Source organism: Ananas comosus, linkage group 6 (assembly GCF_001540865.1).
Source record: "Ananas comosus cultivar F153 linkage group 6, ASM154086v1, whole genome shotgun sequence".
In the NCBI taxonomy this organism is placed as follows: domain Eukaryota; kingdom Viridiplantae; phylum Streptophyta; class Magnoliopsida; order Poales; family Bromeliaceae; genus Ananas; species Ananas comosus.
The window spans coordinates 7,619,025-7,638,790 of NC_033626.1; the positions used below are offsets into that span (position 1 = coordinate 7,619,025).

Consider the following 19,766-nt stretch of genomic DNA (forward strand, 5'->3'; position numbering starts at 1 on the left):
GACCGCTGAGAGCAGGTGGACGGCAGGGCTGGACGACGCGACGACGTCGTAGACGGCGGCGGCGAGCATGAGGAGCATGGCCGCCAGCACGAGGAGCGGGGTGAGGTTGTCGTGCGGGATCGCAAACACCTCGTTGCCCACGGCCACGACTGCGATCTGGGTCGCCGGGTAGTACGCTGTCACGTTCCGCTACGCCCACCCGAGCGCGTAGCCCGAGCGCGACGCGGCCGCGATCCTTGTCGGCGTCGACGTCGGCATCGGCGTTCCCGCGGCTGAAGAGGCCGTAGGAGATGGCGATGCCCACCAGGAGGAGGTGGAGGAGACTAAATATTAAGTAAAAGTAGAGAGGGAGAGAGGGCTTCCTTTTTTATTTTTTTATTTTATTTTTTTTAGGAGAGAGAGAGAGCGCTTTGATGCAGCATCAATGGAGAAGAAGGAAATAATTATTACTATCTTTTTCTTCTCTTTCGTGAAGAAGGAAGATAACAAGAGGTGTGTCTTTTTTTGTTTAGAATAGGTTAGAAAAGGCTCCTTTCAAGTGGGTTCCAAATAGATATTTATGGACTTAGTTATAACTACTTGGAATTTTTCTCTTTTTTTTTTTAGAACGTGTAGATGATGGGGTAGTGGGATGTGGGAGATGTGGAAAGTTGGGATCATGGATATGATATTGCAACTTAACCCTTTTAATTTGCTTATATTATATTTTAGTTAAAATAAAAGAGTAATATATATATAACAAAATATTTATATGCTTGAAGTAGAGCATTTTACAAATATATGAAAGGAAAAGGACTAATTTGCTAAATAGTACATGTGTAATAGCCATGCATGCCTACGAGAGCATTCTTTCTCTTCCTTCTTTTTTGTAGTCTATGCACCTAGTGCATAGATTAACCTATGCACCATGTTCAAAATTTGAATTCAAATTTTCTCTATCTACCTAGTGTATAGATCATCTCATACACCATATTCCTATTCAAAAGTTGGATTCAAATTTTCTCTCCTTCTTTCTCTTTTTTTTTTCTCTTTTTTTTGTGCTTTAATAGTCCCGCAGGCGGTCTCGGTGTACGAGTGCAGCTTCTCCTCACCTATGAGATTGAGAGTGAGTCGGGGTAGCAACCATCGGGTTGGCCCTGGGGTAGCAACCTTCGGGTTTGCCATGAGATGGGATATTATCGAGGCATAGTTGCACTGCGCACTATGTAGTAGCTCGTTCATTCATGTGATTATTTGAAGTCTAGTATTACGTGGTAGATCATATACTAGGTAGTAGCTCATTCATGTATTCAGTTTTGAGATATAGTATCATATTGTTGGTTTATACTACATAGTAGCTCATGCATTTCACTTGGATATGGCATTCTGATATTTGAGGCATAGTAGCATGTTGCAGGATACATTACTATGTAGTAGCTCATTTTCATTGTTGTTGAGACATAGTATTATGTGTAGTTTACATTACTATGTAGTAGCTTATTTTCATTATTGTTGAGGCATAGTATCATGTGTAGTTTGCATACTATGTAGTAGCTCATTTCTTTTATTGTTGAGGCATAGTATCATGTGTAGTTTACATTACTATGTAGTAACTCATTTCTATTATTGTTGAGGCATAATAGCATGTGTAGATTGCATACTATGTAGTTGCTCATACATTGGATCATTGAGGCATAGATCAAATACTATGTTGTAACTCATATCCTTGATTATTGAAGGCATAGTAGATTGTTGCAGATTACTTTACTATGTTGCTTTTCAATTTCATATCTATCTATCTATCTGCTTGTGCCTGCTTAGATGTCACGCCCGGGTACCAGCGGAAGCATACCCGGTACGTGCACAGACCCGCCATACACCTGCAGTGTATAAGGCGTCTATAGAACAAAGCAAGGCAATAGGAGAAATCATAGGAGATCCTATTTCAATATCAGAGCAATGTACAAGTCGATATATTATCAGTAAAAGAACAAAGAGTATACAATCCACAATCCCAGCAGAAGGAGAAGAAGTATGAACTATAACGTCTGGATCTACAACTCATATACAACACAGGGTACACAAAAACATCTGTACAAAGGTAGTCACTCTATACAATGGACATCATCCTCGGCCGTAGCCCGAGTAGCAAGGTGATCGATTAGCACGCTCCTAGCAAAGTCTAGCTAGACGCGACTCCCTTGCCACGATCCCTAGCCTCTCCTGTAGATGGCTCTGTAAAAACAACCATAAAAAGGGCGTGAGAACTATTAACAATAGTTCCGAGTGAGTAAGCCGCCAGCCTCGGCGAATTACACCACTAGGCTCATGATGTACTAATGAAAAGTAAATGCAATAATTGCATAATGCTAACAAGTAATGAGCATGTAATTGCAGGATACCTTTCCAATGCTAAGCAATTAATAAGCATGTAAACAACATGTAATAGCTTTCTACAGCAATGAATTGAACAATAAAGCATAGCAGCTACTGTAAGCATGAACATAAATATGAATGTGTAAGCAGAAACTATACACAATGACTGGTGATCATTCATTACTGTCCAATGTCCTTTAGCACTTTCTTTTTCATTTACAGGGACCTACCCAAGGTAGTCCAGCTTGCGCCGCGCCTAATGGCCCCGTGGTAGTATACACTTCCCACGGTAATCCACTTCGGCACCCAATCCCGCACGAGCGAGCAACTGTCGCGTAGGCCAACTCCGGAGTGCCGGCTTGTAGGGGGCGACCCTCACAAGCATGTGCGAATGAGCACAATGGCAAGCAAGCATAATCCACAGTCAACAAGTCTCCAGTAGTATGTTTTACGGGTAATGCTTTCAACATCGATCCTTGATCGGAATTTTAGTATAACACTATAGAGCATATGAACAATAGCTAGTATTCACTAGTAACATGTGAGAATACTCCAACTTTACATATAACATAAAAATCTTTTCCACTATCATGGCACTATTAGCTTAGGCATAAAATATGTTCTCGTGCTCTAATCTAGAGTAGTCAAGAGAGTGTCACTGTTCTTACAAGCATGTCATTTTCTTACAAGCATGTCGTTGTTCTCTATAAACATGTCATTGTTCTCTACTTTATAAGCAATAAAGTCATGAGAGTGTCATAGTTTGCTACTTAATAGAGATTTCGATTCAACTCTACTAAAGTATAGTGACTCGTCAAAAGTCCTATTTCAAGCCCAAGCGCCCACAACATCTCCAATTGGCGTACATATAGAACATAGGGGAGTTCCACTTGCTCTGGTTAGGTCCGACCCACCTATTATGAAGCTCCAATTAGTCACACGAAGTCCCAATATACTGCTCAACAAGGCTCCGATCCTGCTGAAAACAAGATAAGAAAGTCGTGCCGAAACAATTACTCAAAACTCCAATTTCGGCAAAATTCACAAGAAGTACAAAATGGAAACTTAATTCTCTGCTTTTGGGCTAGGTATATACCTCAAGTTAAGCCTCTAAAAGCCTCTATAAGTCAACGAAAAGCACTCCAAGACCCGGTCGCAAGCCTGCTGCGATCAACACGAAAACGGCACCAACAACGTCAAGAATCAACATACAACATCGGAATCTTGAAATTTCAGTTTTCTACCTGAAATTCTTGCTTTCCTCAGGTTATAGCACCTTCCTCACTTGTCCCCAAGGTCACTAAATAAGTTTAATTAGGTTCGAAAACCTGCTGCGAACATAAGGATCCAAACTGCATTAGTAAATCGCATAAAGTGCCGAAATCGCTTCATAAAGACCTAATTAGCTCTACTAAGCTTCAAAGTAACATATCCCAAGTTTAAGGAAGTTAATCCACAGCTAAATAACTCAGCTTTAAGTGTTAAAACCTCAGCCTAACACAGCACGAAGCAGAAATGCGAAAGAGATACTCAACTCGCCGAAAACAACATCAATTACGAAGAACTTGAGTCGATTACCTGCTTAGGCATCCAACCAGCAAACCCCTGGTCCAAAGCTGCGAAAAAAAAAACCTCCAAAATACTCTCTCCCACGACCACGCAACCTCTGCGATGCTCGTAATCAGTGAAGAACGCGCGTGGCGACGAAAACGGCTAAAACGGCGAGTTCTTTGTAGAGAGAGAAAAACCCAAGAGAGAGACAGTGTGGAGGAGGTGAAGAAGTCTTCTCTGGGCTCCAGCACCATCTGAAGAGGTCCAGGGGTCGAGCTGGGAGGATAGGGATGAGTAAAAGAGGTGAAAAGACCAAAACAGCCTTGCTGCCACGCAGCTGCAGCTGCTGCTGCTTGCTGTACCAGTACAGCATTAGGCTTGTACCGGTACACCAATGCAAAAATTGCAGATTTTGCAATAGCAATGCACTTTCTCGTCTCCGGCAATCCGATCACTCTCTAACTTGTCCCAAAACATATCCAAGCCTTTTAGAACATGTAGGATAGTTCCATATTCCATTCCACTCACTCGAACTCCGCAATTTGCACAAGTTTAGTGTATTACATTTACCCCGCCTAAAAAGAAGTTTCGTCCGCGAAACTTATGATCACTTACCTCAAGATTCTGTCGAGAAAAGATAGGGGTAGTGCTCCAACATTGCATTCTCCAATTCCCAAGTAGCTTCTCGTTCATCGTGATTGCTCCAAAGTATCTTGACGTACAGTATCTCGCGGTTTCGAAGTCGTTTCATTTCACGAGCTAGGATTCTCACGGGATGTTCTTCAAAACTCAAATCTTCTCGCAAATCCACTAGAGCGCTCTCAAATATGTGGGTTGGATCAAAAATATACTTTCGAAGTGTCGATACATGAAACACATTGTGTACTCCTGATAGGCTCGGCGGCAAAGCAAGCCGATATGCTACGGGGCCTATCCGCTCCAACACCTCGTAGGGTCCAATGAATCGAGGACTCAACTTTCCTCGAATACCAAATCTTTTAACTCCTTTCGTCGGTGAAACCTTCAGAAATACATGATCGCCAACTTGAAATTCCAATTCTCGCCGACGTTTGTCCGCATAACTCTTTTGTCGATTTTGGGCTGTCAGTAGACGTTCTCGCGCAAGTCGAACTTTAGCTTCAGCCTCTTGTAATACATCGGGACCCAAAACCAATCTCTCACCCACTTCACTCCAATGAAGTGGTGATCTGCACTTTCTACCATAAAGGGCTTCAAAAGGTGCCATCTGAATACTTGCTTGATAACTATTGTTATAAGCAAATTCAGCCATAGGCAAGAACTGTGGCCAACTGCCCTGGTAATCAATCACACAGGCCCGCAACATATCCTCAAGGGTCTGGATGGTACGCTCAGACTGCCCATCACTCTGGGGGTGGAAAGCAGTACTAAAATCCAATCGAGTACCCATGGCCTCCTGTAAACTCTTCCAGAAATGTGAAACGAATCGGGTGTCTCGATCTGAAACAATCGAAGCAGGTACTCCGTGTAATCGCACAATTTCATCAAGATACACTTGTGCGAGTCTTTCCCCCGACCACACCGTATGAATTGGAATAAAGTGGGCAGATTTAGTCAATCGATCAACAATTACCCAAATTGCATCGTGACCTGCTTGTGAGCGAGGTAATCCAACGATGAAATCCATAGTGATCCTCTCCCACTTCCACACTGGTATGGGTAAACTCTGTAGTTTTCCTGCAGGAAGTCGATGTTCAGCCTTAATTTGCTGACAGATTAAGCATTTAGCCACGAAGTCAGCAACTTCCTTTTTCATTCCAGGCCACCAGTAAGTTAACTTCAGATCTTTATACATTTTCGTACTCCCAGGGTGTACAGTATACGGCGCCCGATGTGCTTCTATTAGAATCTCTTCTTTAATACCAGAATCTGCCGGTACACAAAGTTTATCCCCGAATTTCAACAGTCCCTGATCATCCACTCGAAAATCACCAACATAATCAATAGTGATTTTATCTCGAATCTTTTGCAGAGATTCGTCTTGAGCTTGCTTTTCTTTAATTCGATCGATCAGGGTAGGCTGCATCACTAATGACATAAGTCTCCAAGGCGTCTCGGGAGCTACAACTTCCAAATTCAACTGCTCCATTTGTTTGACCAGTAGTGGTTGCAGAGTTATCGACATCGCCAAATTTTTCGTCGATTTTCAACTTAAAGCATCTGCTACGACATTAGCTTTTCCAGGATGATAGAGGATGGTCAAATCATAATTCTTGAGTAACTCCAACCATCTACGTTGCCTCAAGTTTAATTCCTTCTGTGTAAACAGATACTTTAAGCTTTTATGATCTGTATAAACTTCGCAACGCTCGCTGTAGAGGTAGTGGTGCCAAAGCTTTAAAGCAAATACCACAGCTGCTAACTCAAGATCATGTGTAGGGTAGTTCTTTTCATAATCTTTCAATTGGCGAGAGGCATAGGCAATTACTCTGCCACTCTGCATTAGAACACACCCTAATCCGTTCAGCGACGCATCGCTGTAAATCACATAATCTACTCCCGTAACAGGTAGTGCGAAGATCGGGGCAGTAGTTAACCGTTCTTTCAACTCTTGAAAGCTTCTTTCACAGGCTTCATTCCACAGAAACTTAGCTCCTTTATGTGTGAGTCGAGTGAGAGGAGTAGACATCTTCGCAAATCCTTCTACAAATCTTCGGTAGTATCCCGCCAAACCAAAGAAACTCCGAATTTCTGTGACACTGGTCAGCCTAGGCCAATCTTTAATCGCTTCAATCTTCTTGGGATCCACAGCTATCCGAGTTTCAGAAATCACATGGCCCAGAAATGCCACTTCTCGAAGCCAAAATTCACATTTCTTTAATTTTGCAAACAGTTTCTTTTCTCGAAGTACTTGTAACACTACTCTTAGATGGTTTTCATGCTCTTCATCACTTCGAGAATATATCAAAATATCGTCGATGAATACGACCACAAACCTGTCCAGATAAGGCTTAAAGACACGGTTCATTAAATCCATAAAGACTGCTAGGGTATTTGTCAGTCCAAATGGCATAACTTTGAATTCGTAATGCCCATACCGTGTTCTGAAGGCGGTCTTGGAAACTTCTTCAGGCTTAATCTTAAGCTGATGATAACCTGATTGCAAATCAATCTTCGAATATACTTTCGATCCTTGCAACTGATCGAATAAATCATCGATTCTGGGTAATGGATATTTATTCTTGATTGTTACTTTGTTGATTTCTCTATAATCCACGCACAATCGAAGAGATCCATCATTCTTCTTGACAAATAACACCGGTGCTCCCCAAGGTGACACACTCGGTCGAATGAATCCTTTATCTAAAAGATCTTGTAACTGTGCCTTCAGCTCTTTCAATTCAGCGGGTGCCATCCTATAAGGCGCTTTAGAAATAGGGGTAGTCCCAGGAACAAGATCAATCACAAATTCAACTTCCCTATCAGGTGGCATGCCTGGCAATTCAGCTAGAAACACATCCCCGAATTCTCGCACAACCGGGATATCATCAATCTTGACGGCTTCTCCGTTACTCACAGAAATGCTAGCCAAATAGGCTACACAACCTCTCCGTATCAACTGTCGGGCTCGCGAAGAGCTAATAGTCATTGCGAACAATGAACTCTGACACCCCCTATAAACAAACTCTTGCTGACCCGGTTCCCTAAAGGTCACCGTCCTATTCGTGCAATCTATAGTGGAATAATACTGAGTAAACCAATCCATACCCAATACTACATCAAAGTCACCTAGTTTGTGTAGTGCCAATAAATCCACTGGCATAATCCAGTCGCCTACCTGAATTGGGCAGCGAGGGCAAAATTCACGAATCTCTAGGGTATGGTCGGGCACGATCACTCATCCCAAATGCAAAGTAGGCACTACCTGAATGCTATGCAACTCGGCGAACTGCCGATTAATAAAAGAATGCGAAGCACCAGTATCAAATAATGCACGAACACGAATATCATAAAGCATAATGATACCTGCTACGACATCCTCTGCTGCTGCGGCCTCCTCAGTCTGGGCGGCATACATACGCCCACTCGAATTCTGCCGAGAACTCTCAGACGGCCGCTGTCCCGGTGATCGTCTATACTGAGAGGGTGCTGACGGGGTTCCCTGACTCAGAGCTGAAGATGCAGGTGCTGATGCTGATGAGGGTGCAGGCAAAGAACCTCTCGAGCAATCTGAGCGAAAGTGGCCCTCCTGACCACAGAGAAAACATCTGCCCCCACGTTGTGGACACTGTGGCGGTACGTGAGGCCCACCACAGATAACACAACGCGGCGGTCGACGAGGCTCGGGTGCTCCACGGGGTGCTGAAGAACCTCGACCCCTCGACTGTCCTGACTGTCCCCTCGGATACTTTGGTGGTCTCCTAAAGGACTGCTGACCACTGCTCTCAACTGCAGGTCTCTTTCCTTTGCCTCGATCCACAACGTCTCTTTCCTTCATGATTTCTGCCCCTTTCTCAACAATCAAGGCTCGGTTCACCACATCTCTGTAAGTCGAGAGGTTTGGCACCTGGACTAATCTGAAAATCGCAGGCCGCAAACCCACCTAAAAAATACGGGCCTTGTCCTCATCATCTCGAACCACAAAAGGAACGCAGTGCAGTAATCGGGAGAATTCTCGCTCATACTCTGCCACTGTCCTGTCCCCCTGCTTCAGGTTTCTCAGGTCCCTTTCCATTTGCCTCTTTACACTCTGAGGAAAGTAGGTCGTCAACAATAAGTCCTTGAACGTGCTCCATGTGATCGCAGACAAATCAGTATGGGGATCCTCACGAATATCCACCCACCACCTGTAAGCCTCGCCGTCAAGGTGGTGCGTCGCAAACCACACCCGATATCGCTCCTCAACAAAAGTGTCATAAAATAACTTCTCCATGTGCATTAACCATTTCTCGACCACCCAGTGATCTGCTTTCTCCCCGTCAAAAATACGAGGGGTACAACGACGGAATTCATTCAATTGTTCCATCATCCGCTCTCGCTCCTCAGCCCCCACCATCTCCGGTAACACTGTCCCTGATGCCACTACAGGTACTGATGGTGGTACTCCTGTCTCCTGTCGGGTCTCTGCCCTCGGAGCTACTGGGGGTGTATCAGGTACTGGTGACCGTGCTCTCACTGTCGCATCCCTGTCTGGTACTGTAGGTATAGGATCAGGAATCTCTCTGTCAGTCGTCTGCCGCAGTAGTAAATCCTTTAACCTCTTCATCCTGTCCTCCTGCCGATGCGCGGCATCCATCTGCTGTTGCGCGGTCGCAGCCTGCTGAGCAACCAAATCTGTCAACTTCGCGAGCTGATCCTGCAACTCATGGATCCCACTAGATCCAGAAGTAACGGAGGTCCCCACTTCTTCCGCATCCGCCGCCTCAGCTGCCCCGGCGGCTTGCGAACGAGTCAAAGGCATCTTGAGCTGCAGCACAAAAACAAATATAGATCAATAAAACCTATACTATTGAACCTTCATTGAGGATATAAACCAGCTAATAAAGCGAAAGTAATGAAATGTAACGCGTACTAACTTCCGATGTCACGTTGTCGGCCGCCAACGTGGCCTTCTGCAAAGTTAGTAATTGCACATTCCGATCAAACTCCTACCATTCAGAGTTTATAAATTACCCAATCAAAATACTTTCGCTAACCACAACCTCAACTAGACCTCGTCTCTCACGAGCCTAATCTTATAGTCCAACCAACCTAAGATTTGCTAAGTCTACTAAGACTCAACCCTAGGCTCTGATACCACTATAATCTGTCACGCCCGGGTACCAGCGGAAGCATATCCGGTACATGCACAGACCCGCCATACACCTGCAGTGTATAAGGCGTCTATAGAACAAAGCAAGGCAATAGGAGAAATCATAGGAGATCCTATTTCAATATCAGAGCAATGTACAAGTCGATATATTATCAGTAAAAGAACAAAGAGTATACAATCCACAATCCCAGCAGAAGGAGAAGAAGTATGAACTATAACGTCTGGATCTACAACTCATATACAACACAGGGTACACAAAAACATCTGTACAATGGTAGTCACTCTATACAATGGACATCACCCTCGGCCGTAGCCTGAGTAGCAAGGTGATCGACTAGCACGCTCCTAGCAAAGTCTAGCTAGACGCGACTCCCTTGCCACGATCCCTAACCTCTCCTGTAGATGGCTCTGTAAAAACAACCATAAAAAGGGCGTGAGAACTATTAACAATAGTTCCGAGTGAGTAAGCCGCCAGCCTCGGCGAATTACACCACTAGGCTCATGATGTACTAATGAAAAGTAAATGCAATAATTGCATAATGCTAACAAGTAATGAGCATGTAATTGCAGGATACCTTTCCAATGCTAAGCAATTAATAAGCATGTAAACAACATGTAATAGCTTTCTACAGCAATGAATTGAACAATAAAGCATAGCAGCTACTGTAAGCATGAACATAAATATGAATGTGTAAGCAGAAACTATACACAATGACTGGTGATCATTCATTACTGTCCAATGTCCTTTAGCACTTTCTTTTTCATTTACAGGGACCTACCCAAGGTAGTCCAGCTTGCGCTGCGCCTAATGGCCCCGTGGTAGTATACACTTCCCACGGTAATCCACTTCGGCACCCAATCCCGCACGAGCGAGCAACTGTCGCGTAGGCCAACTCCGGAGTGCCGGCTTGTAGGGGGCGACCCTCACAAGCATGTGCGAATGAGCACAATGGCAAGCAAGCATAATCCACAGTCAACAAGTCTCCAGTAGTATGTTTTACGGGTAATGCTTTCAACATCGATCCTTGATCGGAATTTTAGTATAACACTATAGAGCATATGAACAATAGCTAGTATTCACTAGTAACATGTGAGAATACTCCAACTTTACATATAACATAAAAATCTTTTCCACTATCATGGCACTATTAGCTTAGGCATAAAATATGTTCTCGTGCTCTAATCTAGAGTAGTCAAGAGAGTGTCACTGTTCTTACAAGCATGTCATTTTCTTACAAGCATGTCGTTGTTCTCTATAAACATGTCATTGTTCTCTACTTTATAAGCAATAAAGTCATGAGAGTGTCATAGTTTGCTACTTAATAGAGATTTCGATTCAACTCTACTAAAGTATAGTGACTCGTCAAAAGTCCTATTTCAAGCCCAAGCGCCCACAACATCTCCAATTGGCGTACATATAGAACATAGGGGAGTTCCACTTGCTCTGGTTAGGTCCGACCCACCTATTATGAAGCTCCAATTAGTCACACGAAGTCCCAATATACTGCTCAACAAGGCTCCGATCCTGTTGAAAACAAGATAAGAAAGTCGTGCCGAAACAATTACTCAAAACTCCAATTTCGGCAAAATTCGCAAGAAGTACAAAATGGAAACTTAATTCTCTGCTTTTGGGCTAGGTATATACCTCAAGTTAAGCCTCTAAAAGCCTCTATAAGTCAGCGAAAAGCACTCCAAGACCCGGTCGCAAGCCTGCTGCGATCAACACGAAAACGGCACCAACAACGTCAAGAATCAACATACAACATCGGAATCTTGAAATTTCAGTTTTCTACCTGAAATTCTTGCTTTCCTCAGGTTATAGCACCTTCCTCACTTGTCCCCAAGGTCACTAAATAAGTTTAATTAGGTTCGAAAACCTGCTGCGAACATAAGGATCCAAACTGCATTAGTAAATCGCATAAAGTGCCGAAATCGCTTCATAAAGACCTAATTAGCTCTACTAAGCTTCAAAGTAACATATCCCAAGTTTAAGAAAGTTAATCCACAGCTAAATAACTCAGCTTTAAGTGTTAAAACCTCAGCCTAACACAGCACGAAGCAGAAATGCGAAAGCGATACTCAACTCGCCGAAAACAACATCAATCACGAAGAACTTGAGTCGATTACCTGCTTAGGCATCCAACCAGTAAACCCCTGGTCCAAAGCTGCGAAAAAAAAACCTCCAAAATACTCTCTCCCACGACCACGCAACCTCTGCGATGCTCGTAATCAGCGAAGAACGCGCGTGGCGACGAAAACGGCTAAAACGACGAGTTCTTTGTAGAGAGAGAAAAACCCTAGAGAGAGAGAGTGTGGAGGAGGTGAAGAAGTCTTCTCTGGGCTCCAGCACCATCTGAAGAGGTTCAGGGGTCGAGCTGGGAGGATAGGGATGAGTAAAAGAGGTGAAAAGACCAAAACAGCCTTGCTGCCACGCAGCTGCAGCTGCTGCTGCTTGCTGTACCGGTACAGCATTAGGCTTGTACCGGTACACCAATGCAAAAATTGTAGATTTTGCAATAGCAATGCACTTTCTCGTCTCCGGCAATCCGATCACTCTCTAACTTGTCCCAAAACATATCCAAGCCTTTTAGAACATGTAGGATAGTTCCATATTCCATTCCACCCACTCGAACTCCGTAATTTGCACAAGTTCAGTGTATTACATTAGACCTAGTGGGAAAATCGGCGGAGTCGGCGGCCGAACCCACTGAAAACTATATTTATATAGTTCTCACCCCACTTTGTTGCAGGGCCTAGCGAGACCGTACCGGCAGAGGACCGTGGTAAGGGCATAGTGCCCTAGTAGCTAGTAGCTTTCCCTCTTTCATTAGAGTACCCTCATATACATAGAGATGTGATGTATTTGGGAGTTACTTATGTATTTGGAGAGCCATCTTGTATCATGAGAAGAATATGTATTCATTTTGGAAGATAAAAAAGTAAACCAATATGTAAATGATGAATGTGATGTTATAGTTAGATGTACATCTCTTTATTTCACTTATATATTACTTGTGATTCTTGCTCTTAATTGTATAGCACTTGTGGTGCTTCTTGTTAGATCATGTATGTTGTTTGAATTTCTCCTGGGCAAATTCTTGTACATGATCTTGTTGTCGAGCCTTGGGCGGACAGTGGAGGTGCTGTCCGTTCGGCGTCTGATCGACGTGCCCGGATCCGACCAATTTAGTGGGTCACGGGACGTGACAGATAGTTGTGGTATCAGAGTAGTTAAGAGCAAGTAAAGAGAGAGTCTAGTATTGACCTAGGAGACCTTAGGTTGGTAAACCATAAGGCCATAGGTGCGTGAGTGACGTGAACCTATGCGTTGCGGCGAAAGATAGATCGATTGGGTCAAGTTTAGTAAACCTCTAAAACGGATATTAGAGGTAGACTCAAGGTGTGGCTTATTTTTGACCAAGTGTGTTCATGTTGGGCGATCGACAACATGAAACCGAGGGATAAGAATAGACGCCCTTGCGTGACTTTCGCTCGATTTGAGTCGAGCCAATGTTAGTTGTTATGTGTTCGACCTGGAGGGTCGAGACTGACCGTGTTGTCGCGATTCAGGAAATGATGGCACCACGTAGGCGATCTCATGTAGATCGGTGCGGGATGGGACAAGTGATGTCCTTGAGCAATCCGAGGTGAGCAGAGACTTGGGACTTCGCGAGCGGTTGGCCACTCGTGGGAGTGGCGAGGCAACGAGCCGAAGTGGTGCAACGACATCAGGAGGCTGTCATGCGCCAGGAGGAGCAGATTAAGAGACTCTAAGAAACGGTTGGTCAATTGGTGACCGTACCAATTTTGGCTCGTTGAGTACGGCCGGGAGTCGCGGCGGAGGTATTTCCGTCAGGGTCGGGCAATCCGACTCGTATCAGTTCAGAGGTGGAGGCAGTGAGGGTGTGAGCTTTGGCGGCCCTCATGACCTTTAAACAGTTTGACCTGCCTAGCTTGAATGGAGAGGATGTAGATTCGTGGATAGTGGAGTTGTGGATCGACTCCATAGAACTCCTTTGAGAATCTGTGCATCGCAGAGTGGGACAAGGTACACCTAGTCGTGCATTGCTTGCAACAGTCGGCGAAGGTGTGGTGGAATGACGTCAAGCGAAATTGATCGCCCAGTCTTCTTTCTATGACTCGGGAAGGATTTCGGGGATCAATATTCTTCGTTTATTTTTCCGACAGTGAAAAGAGGAAGCTTCAAGAAAGGTTCCCGAAGCTACGGTAGGTAGACCGCACCGTGAGGGCATACGAACGAGAATTCCCCCGTACCGTGAGTTGTGTCCCGAACGTAGTGCGGGATGACGAGGATGTGGCCTATTCGTTTGTGCGTAGACTTCGGCCGGACATTTTCAAGGTTGTGCATGTAAGGAAGTGAATTCTTGAAATACGAGGATTGGACTTCGTGTAGAATCGACCAAGGGTCGTGTTCGTATGCTTCGGTGAGGCCGAAGAGGTCAAAAATGCAAAAAGTGCATTGTTAGCGGCCTCCGAGAGCAAGCTGGGAGGAAAACTGCAAAGTACAGTTTTAGCTCTCGAGGACCGGTCCCTGTGGTGAGGGACCGGACCCCGTAGGCGTGGAGGGCAACAAAAAAGGCTGCCCTGCCATTTCTGCTCTCGGGGACCGGTCCCTGCGGCGAGAGATCGGTCCCCGTACGCATAGAGAATCGGGCAAGTGCCTTTTTACCCGAGAGATTGCTCTCGGGGACCGGTCCCCTCTTGAGAGACCGGTCCCCATAGCCGGAAGTTGCCCAGTTTGGACAGTGCACCTTATTGGGTCGCAGACGCAATCCCGAACCCCAGAAGTGTCTCCTGTTAAACTTTTTCGGGATGTGGGATTGTAGAAGTTCTTACTAGGCGCGGTGATGTACGCTGTATGATGAGATGTGCATTCATTGTGAATGGCCAGACCTTGGCGTTAGCGACGGCCTTCTCCTCTCCTAGACAGCCTGCGCGTGTGCCACCTGCGGCATGGTCTGGAGAGCGAGCGAAGAGAGTATGTCGACCAGAGGGTTCGCGGCGGGCGCCAAGTGACCGTGGATACGCGACCGAGGTTGTGGAACCTGCTGCTACTGACAACGTCATGGCAGGTATGAGTTCATTAGAGTAGACTTGTGCTTCTGCACGATGTCAAGTTGATGTATTGCATGCGTTTGTCGTGGGGTCAGTTGCTACTATTTATGCATCAGTATAGTAGGGACCCGTTGATGGGTAAGTGTAGATGCCCGGGCATGCTCATGCAATAAGAAGGTAGCGCCTGTTGGAACAGGTAGAGAGCCAGATGGCACTAGCGGATTGCTAGTAGTGATTCTTGGACGAGAAATGAGACTTGTGGTAGAGATGAGGTGGCGAAGCGACTCTCAAGGCAACGTGATTAGTAGATTGCGAGAGTTGAGTCCTGATACTTGTAGGCACCCGAGTAATCCGAGAATTTCGGATATTGTTCCAGTAGATTGGACGGTGAAAGTAGAATCACTGTTGAGAGAACGGTCGATTAGTGGCCAAGTTTGAGCACGTGGGCCTAGTATTACCTCAAGGTGAGGTAAGCGGTTGTGCTCGTGTGGCCGGTCTGCATAGGCAAGATTATCTAATGTTGGACTTCGTGTGGAACGCTGTAGAGGCGTAGAGCACTCGAGTGTAGAAACTCGTGGAGTGCGGATTTTATTCAGCCGGAAGAGTGTGTTGGCAGCAGCACTGTAGCATTGCTAAATGTGAAGCGGGCCATTGATCACTCGTAGGGTTGGTGGCTCGCACTAAGTGCTTAGGAGCCGATAGTGGTATGTGTGACTCGGTAGAGCATGTCGTGTAGGACGACGACGGCGGGTAGTGCTTGGGGACGACCCGTGCCTGGACCATTTGTGGACAGTAGAGCCTGGGCCCTTTGGGCAGGCACAGTCAGCTGTGAGTGACAGCAGCCCGGTACCTACCGGTAGGGCAGAGTTTTGGTCAGGGCGGTAGTCCGAGCTTAGACACGGGAACGTGGAATGCCACGTGTTGGATCGTGAGATCGAGAATATACCGAGTGTGTAGTGACCCAACCTGAGGATTTGATGAGGTGTGGGGTCTTAGTTGCTCATGGTTGGAGTGTGTGCGAATTCCCAAATGAGAATTTCGCCCAGTGCTGATTGGGTCTACGCTTGTGAGCGAGAGACATTACGAGTATCGAGATAGTTTAGGCTATAGGCCTATGTAGAATTGCTGACTGTTGGTCCACCTGTGGAAACCGAGGTAATCGGTTTGGCCGGTAACTCTGTAGAGGAGTTTGGCTTGGATTCATGAAAGGAGTGTTCGTGTGAGTTAGTTGCGAGAACGACTTGGTGTTGGCCGTGCCAATGGAAAGAGAAAGTAAAGTGGTCTCTTGGAGACACTTGAAATGAGAATAGCCACGCGAGATTTGAGGATAGTGCTCTCTTGAGGATCGAGATTTGAGATGTGCCGAAGTGTGCCATCTCGTAGTAGAGCAAAAATCCGATCGTGATGGTAGCACTTGCGATGGGTCAATGCACCAATGATATCGCTTCTAGGCAATACCGGTGATCGAATCGAAGTGTACTCCCTGGATTCGGTAGCAAGTGGTGTTGGAGCGTGTAGAGTCGTCGAATGTCGACTTACGCTGCCACCGAGACTTGCGGAACCGTAATGCACTTTTGGTGTTGTGCTTAGCAAATGTGAGTGAATTTGGTCTCACATCCTCCGTAGTGGGCCTTTGGATAGTTCCGATGAGAGAAAAGCCACCCCGGAGTGCAAAAGTGCATTGCTACCCTCAGATGCTCGATAACTCGAATTGAGATGAGATTTGAGTTTCGAGGACGAAACCCTTTTAAGGAGGGGAGGATGTAAGGTACCGAACTTCTAAAATTATGAAGTAGCGGGGTATGTTGGTTTGGAAAGCCATTAGAATGATTCCGGTGAAGTTCGGAAGCATTCGGGCGTTTTCGGAGCGCGTAGGCGCGAAAACGGGACCCGAAAGGCTATGTTGGATCATGAACTAAATCCAGTATTAGCGCGGATGAAAAGATGATGAAAATACACTCGAAAACATGTTTGAAGAGTCTCGTTTCGATTTGAAAGCAATCGGAGGCCAAACGAGCAAAAACAGAGAAGAAACGAAAAAAGGCTGAAATTTGGCTAAGTCTGGAAATCTGAACCTACGGAGACGGGTCCCTCGGCCAAGGACAGGTCCGTCAGGGACCGGTCCCTCAAGCAAGGACCGGTCCCCGTAGACCAAAAATGCCCTGCGCGGGCAGTGCATAAAACACAAAGTTGAGGGGCTGTTTTGCAATTGTTGCATGAGTTCGGGAATATGGGTGATGTAGGGCTCATTCCCTCTCATTTCTCTCAATTGCAACCACCCAACAAACACACTCTCTCTCTCTAGAAGCTCTTCCTCTCTCTATAAGTGGAATCAAGAGGAGGATAAGATGGAGATTGGAGCTTGAAGGAGGACCACCATTGTTGTCTTCTTCCTTAGCTTGGAGAAGGAGCTTAGTAGAGGTTAGCTCTTTGCCTTCTAATGGCAGAATGCTTGGATTAGGGTTTTATACTCTAGAAATGAAATCTAATGGTGCTCTAAGGCCCTGTTTGGTTGGGGAACAGGGGTGGGGATAAGGGGTTATCCCCTCCTTGTTCCCCAAATACTATACCTAAGGGTGGGAACAAGGTATTCCCACCCTTAACGGGTTATCCTGGGATAACCCGTTAAGGGTTTAGGGTGGGGATAACCCGTTAAGGGTGGGAATACCTTGTTCCCACCCTTAGGTGGAATAGGGGTGGGAACAACTTGTTCCCACCTTTTTTTTAAAAAAAAATTCCCCAACCAAACAGGGCCTTAGAGCACCATTAGATTTCATTTCTAGAGTATAAAACCCTAATCCAAGCATTCTGCCATGAGAAGGCAAAGAGCTAACCTCTACTAAGCTCCTTCTCCAAGCTAAGGAAGAAGACAACAATGGTGGTCCTCCTTCAAGCTCCAATCTCCATCTTATCCTCCTCTTGATTCCACTTATAGAGAGAGGAAGAGCTTCTAGAGAGAGAGAGTGTGTTTGTTGGGTGGTTGCAATTGAGAGAAATGAGAGGGAATGAGCCCTACATCACCCATATTCCCGAACTCATGCAACAATTGCAAAACAGCCCCTCAACTTTGTGTTTTATGCACTGCCCGCGCAGGGCATTTTTGGTCTACGGGGACCGGTCCTTGCTTGAGGGACCGGTCCCTGACGGACCTGTCCTTGGCCGAGGGACCCGTCTCCGTAGGTTCAGATTTCCAGACTTAGCCAAATTTCAGCCTTTTTTCGTTTCTTCTCTGTTTTTGCTCGTTTGGCCTCCGATTGCTTTCAAATCGAAACGAGACTCTTCAAACATGTTTTCGAGTGTATTTTCATCATCTTTTCATCCGCGCTAATACTGGATTTAGTTCATGATCCAACATAGCCTTTCGGGTCCCGTTTTCGCGCCTACGCGCTCCGAAAACGCCCGAATGCTTCCGAACTTCACCGGAATCATTCTAATGGCTTTCCAAACCAACATACCCCGCTACTTCATAATTTTAGAAGTTCGGTACCTTACATCCTCCCCTCCTTAAAAGGGTTTCGTCCTCGAAACTCAAATCTCATCTCAATTCGAGTTATCGAGCATCTGAGGGTAGCAATGCACTTTTGCACTCCGGGGTGGCTTTTCTCTCATCGGAACTATCCAAAGGCCCACTACGGAGGATGTGAGACCAAATTCACTCACATTTGCTAAGCACAACACCAAAAGTGCATTACGGTTCCGCAAGTCTCGGTGGCAGCGTAAGTCGACATTCGACGACTCTACACGCTCCAACACCACTTGCTACCGAATCCAGGGAGTACACTTCGATTCGATCACCGGTATTGCCTAGAAGCGATATCATTGGTGCATTGACCCATCGCAAGTGCTACCATCACGATCGGATTTTTGCTCTACTACGAGATGGCACACTTCGGCACATCTCAAATCTCGATCCTCAAGAGAGCACTATCCTCAAATCTCGCGTGGCTATTCTCATTTCAAGTGTCTCCAAGAGACCACTTTACTTTCTCTTTCCATTGGCACGGCCAACACCAAGTCGTTCTCGCAACTAACTCACACGAACACTCCTTTCATGAATCCAAGCCAAACTCCTCTACAGAGTTACCGGCCAAACCGATTACCTCGGTTTCCACAGGTGGACCAACAGTCAGCAATTCTACATAGGCCTATAGCCTAAACTATCTCGATACTCGTAATGTCTCTCGCTCACAAGCGTAGACCCAATCAGCACTGGGCGAAATTCTCATTTGGGAATTCGCACACACTCCAACCATGAGCAACTAAGACCCCACACCTCATCAAATCCTCAGGTTGGGTCACTACACACTCGGTATATTCTCGATCTCACGATCCAACACGTGGCATTCCACGTTCCCGTGTCTAAGCTCGGACTACCGCCCTGACCAAAACTCTGCCCTACCGGTAGGTACCGGGCTGCTGTCACTCACAGCTGACTGTGCCTGCCCAAAGGGCCCAGGCTCTACTGTCCACAAATGGTCCAGGCACGGGTCGTCCCCAAGCACTACCCGCCGTCGTCGTCCTACACNAGTTTATATTTTAAATTTTAAAATATAAATATAAAATATAAAAATTTAAATTCTAATATAAAGAAAAAAATAATATCATTATTTTTTATTTATAACTACCCACTTTAATTCATATCCCATCTTACCTAACCAAACGCTATTTTTCTTATTCTCAGGAATACTCAATTTTCATCCAAACGCAAAATTCATCTAATCCCCGCTTATACTCAATTTATATTTATCCCCGGAATACCCACTTTTTGCTTATCCCCGAACCAAACGATACCTAAGAGTAGTTAATCTCATCTATTGCAAGAATAGTAGCTTGTATGAAGCTAATTGCAACAATGGTGATTTAGGGCTCCAAAAGAGGGCTTTTGCCCATGAGTAATTTTGATCTAAATTGATCACTCTCTAACCTAATTGTTAGGCCTACGAACGCGTTCATACACTCGGTTTGAGTATTCGTCGAGGCTACGTGAAGGTAT

At 45.5% G+C, this 19,766-nt stretch overlaps 3 long non-coding RNA genes across 5 annotated transcripts; all 3 read right to left on the minus strand.

The window, feature by feature from the left end:
• LOC109712171 lies at positions 2,185-3,484 on the minus strand. The gene is made up of 3 exons (XR_002216782.1): positions 3,452-3,484; positions 3,270-3,331; positions 2,185-2,214 (listed from the first exon to the last, which is right to left on the minus strand). It is a non-coding gene; the product is annotated as an uncharacterized LOC109712171 (long non-coding RNA).
• LOC109712172 lies at positions 3,488-4,031 on the minus strand. Of its 2 annotated transcripts, none has more exons than XR_002216783.1 (3): positions 3,934-4,031; positions 3,600-3,683; positions 3,488-3,519 (listed from the first exon to the last, which is right to left on the minus strand). It is a non-coding gene; the product is annotated as an uncharacterized LOC109712172 (long non-coding RNA). The 2 variants fall into 2 exon arrangements; XR_002216784.1 differs by having other exon boundaries at positions 3,600-3,686.
• On the minus strand, positions 10,091-11,843 carry LOC109712091. 2 transcript variants are annotated; one of them, XR_002216776.1, is made up of 5 exons: positions 11,825-11,843; positions 11,491-11,574; positions 11,343-11,410; positions 11,161-11,222; positions 10,091-10,105 (listed from the first exon to the last, which is right to left on the minus strand). It is a non-coding gene; the product is annotated as an uncharacterized LOC109712091 (long non-coding RNA). The 2 variants fall into 2 exon arrangements; XR_002216777.1 differs by having other exon boundaries at positions 11,491-11,577.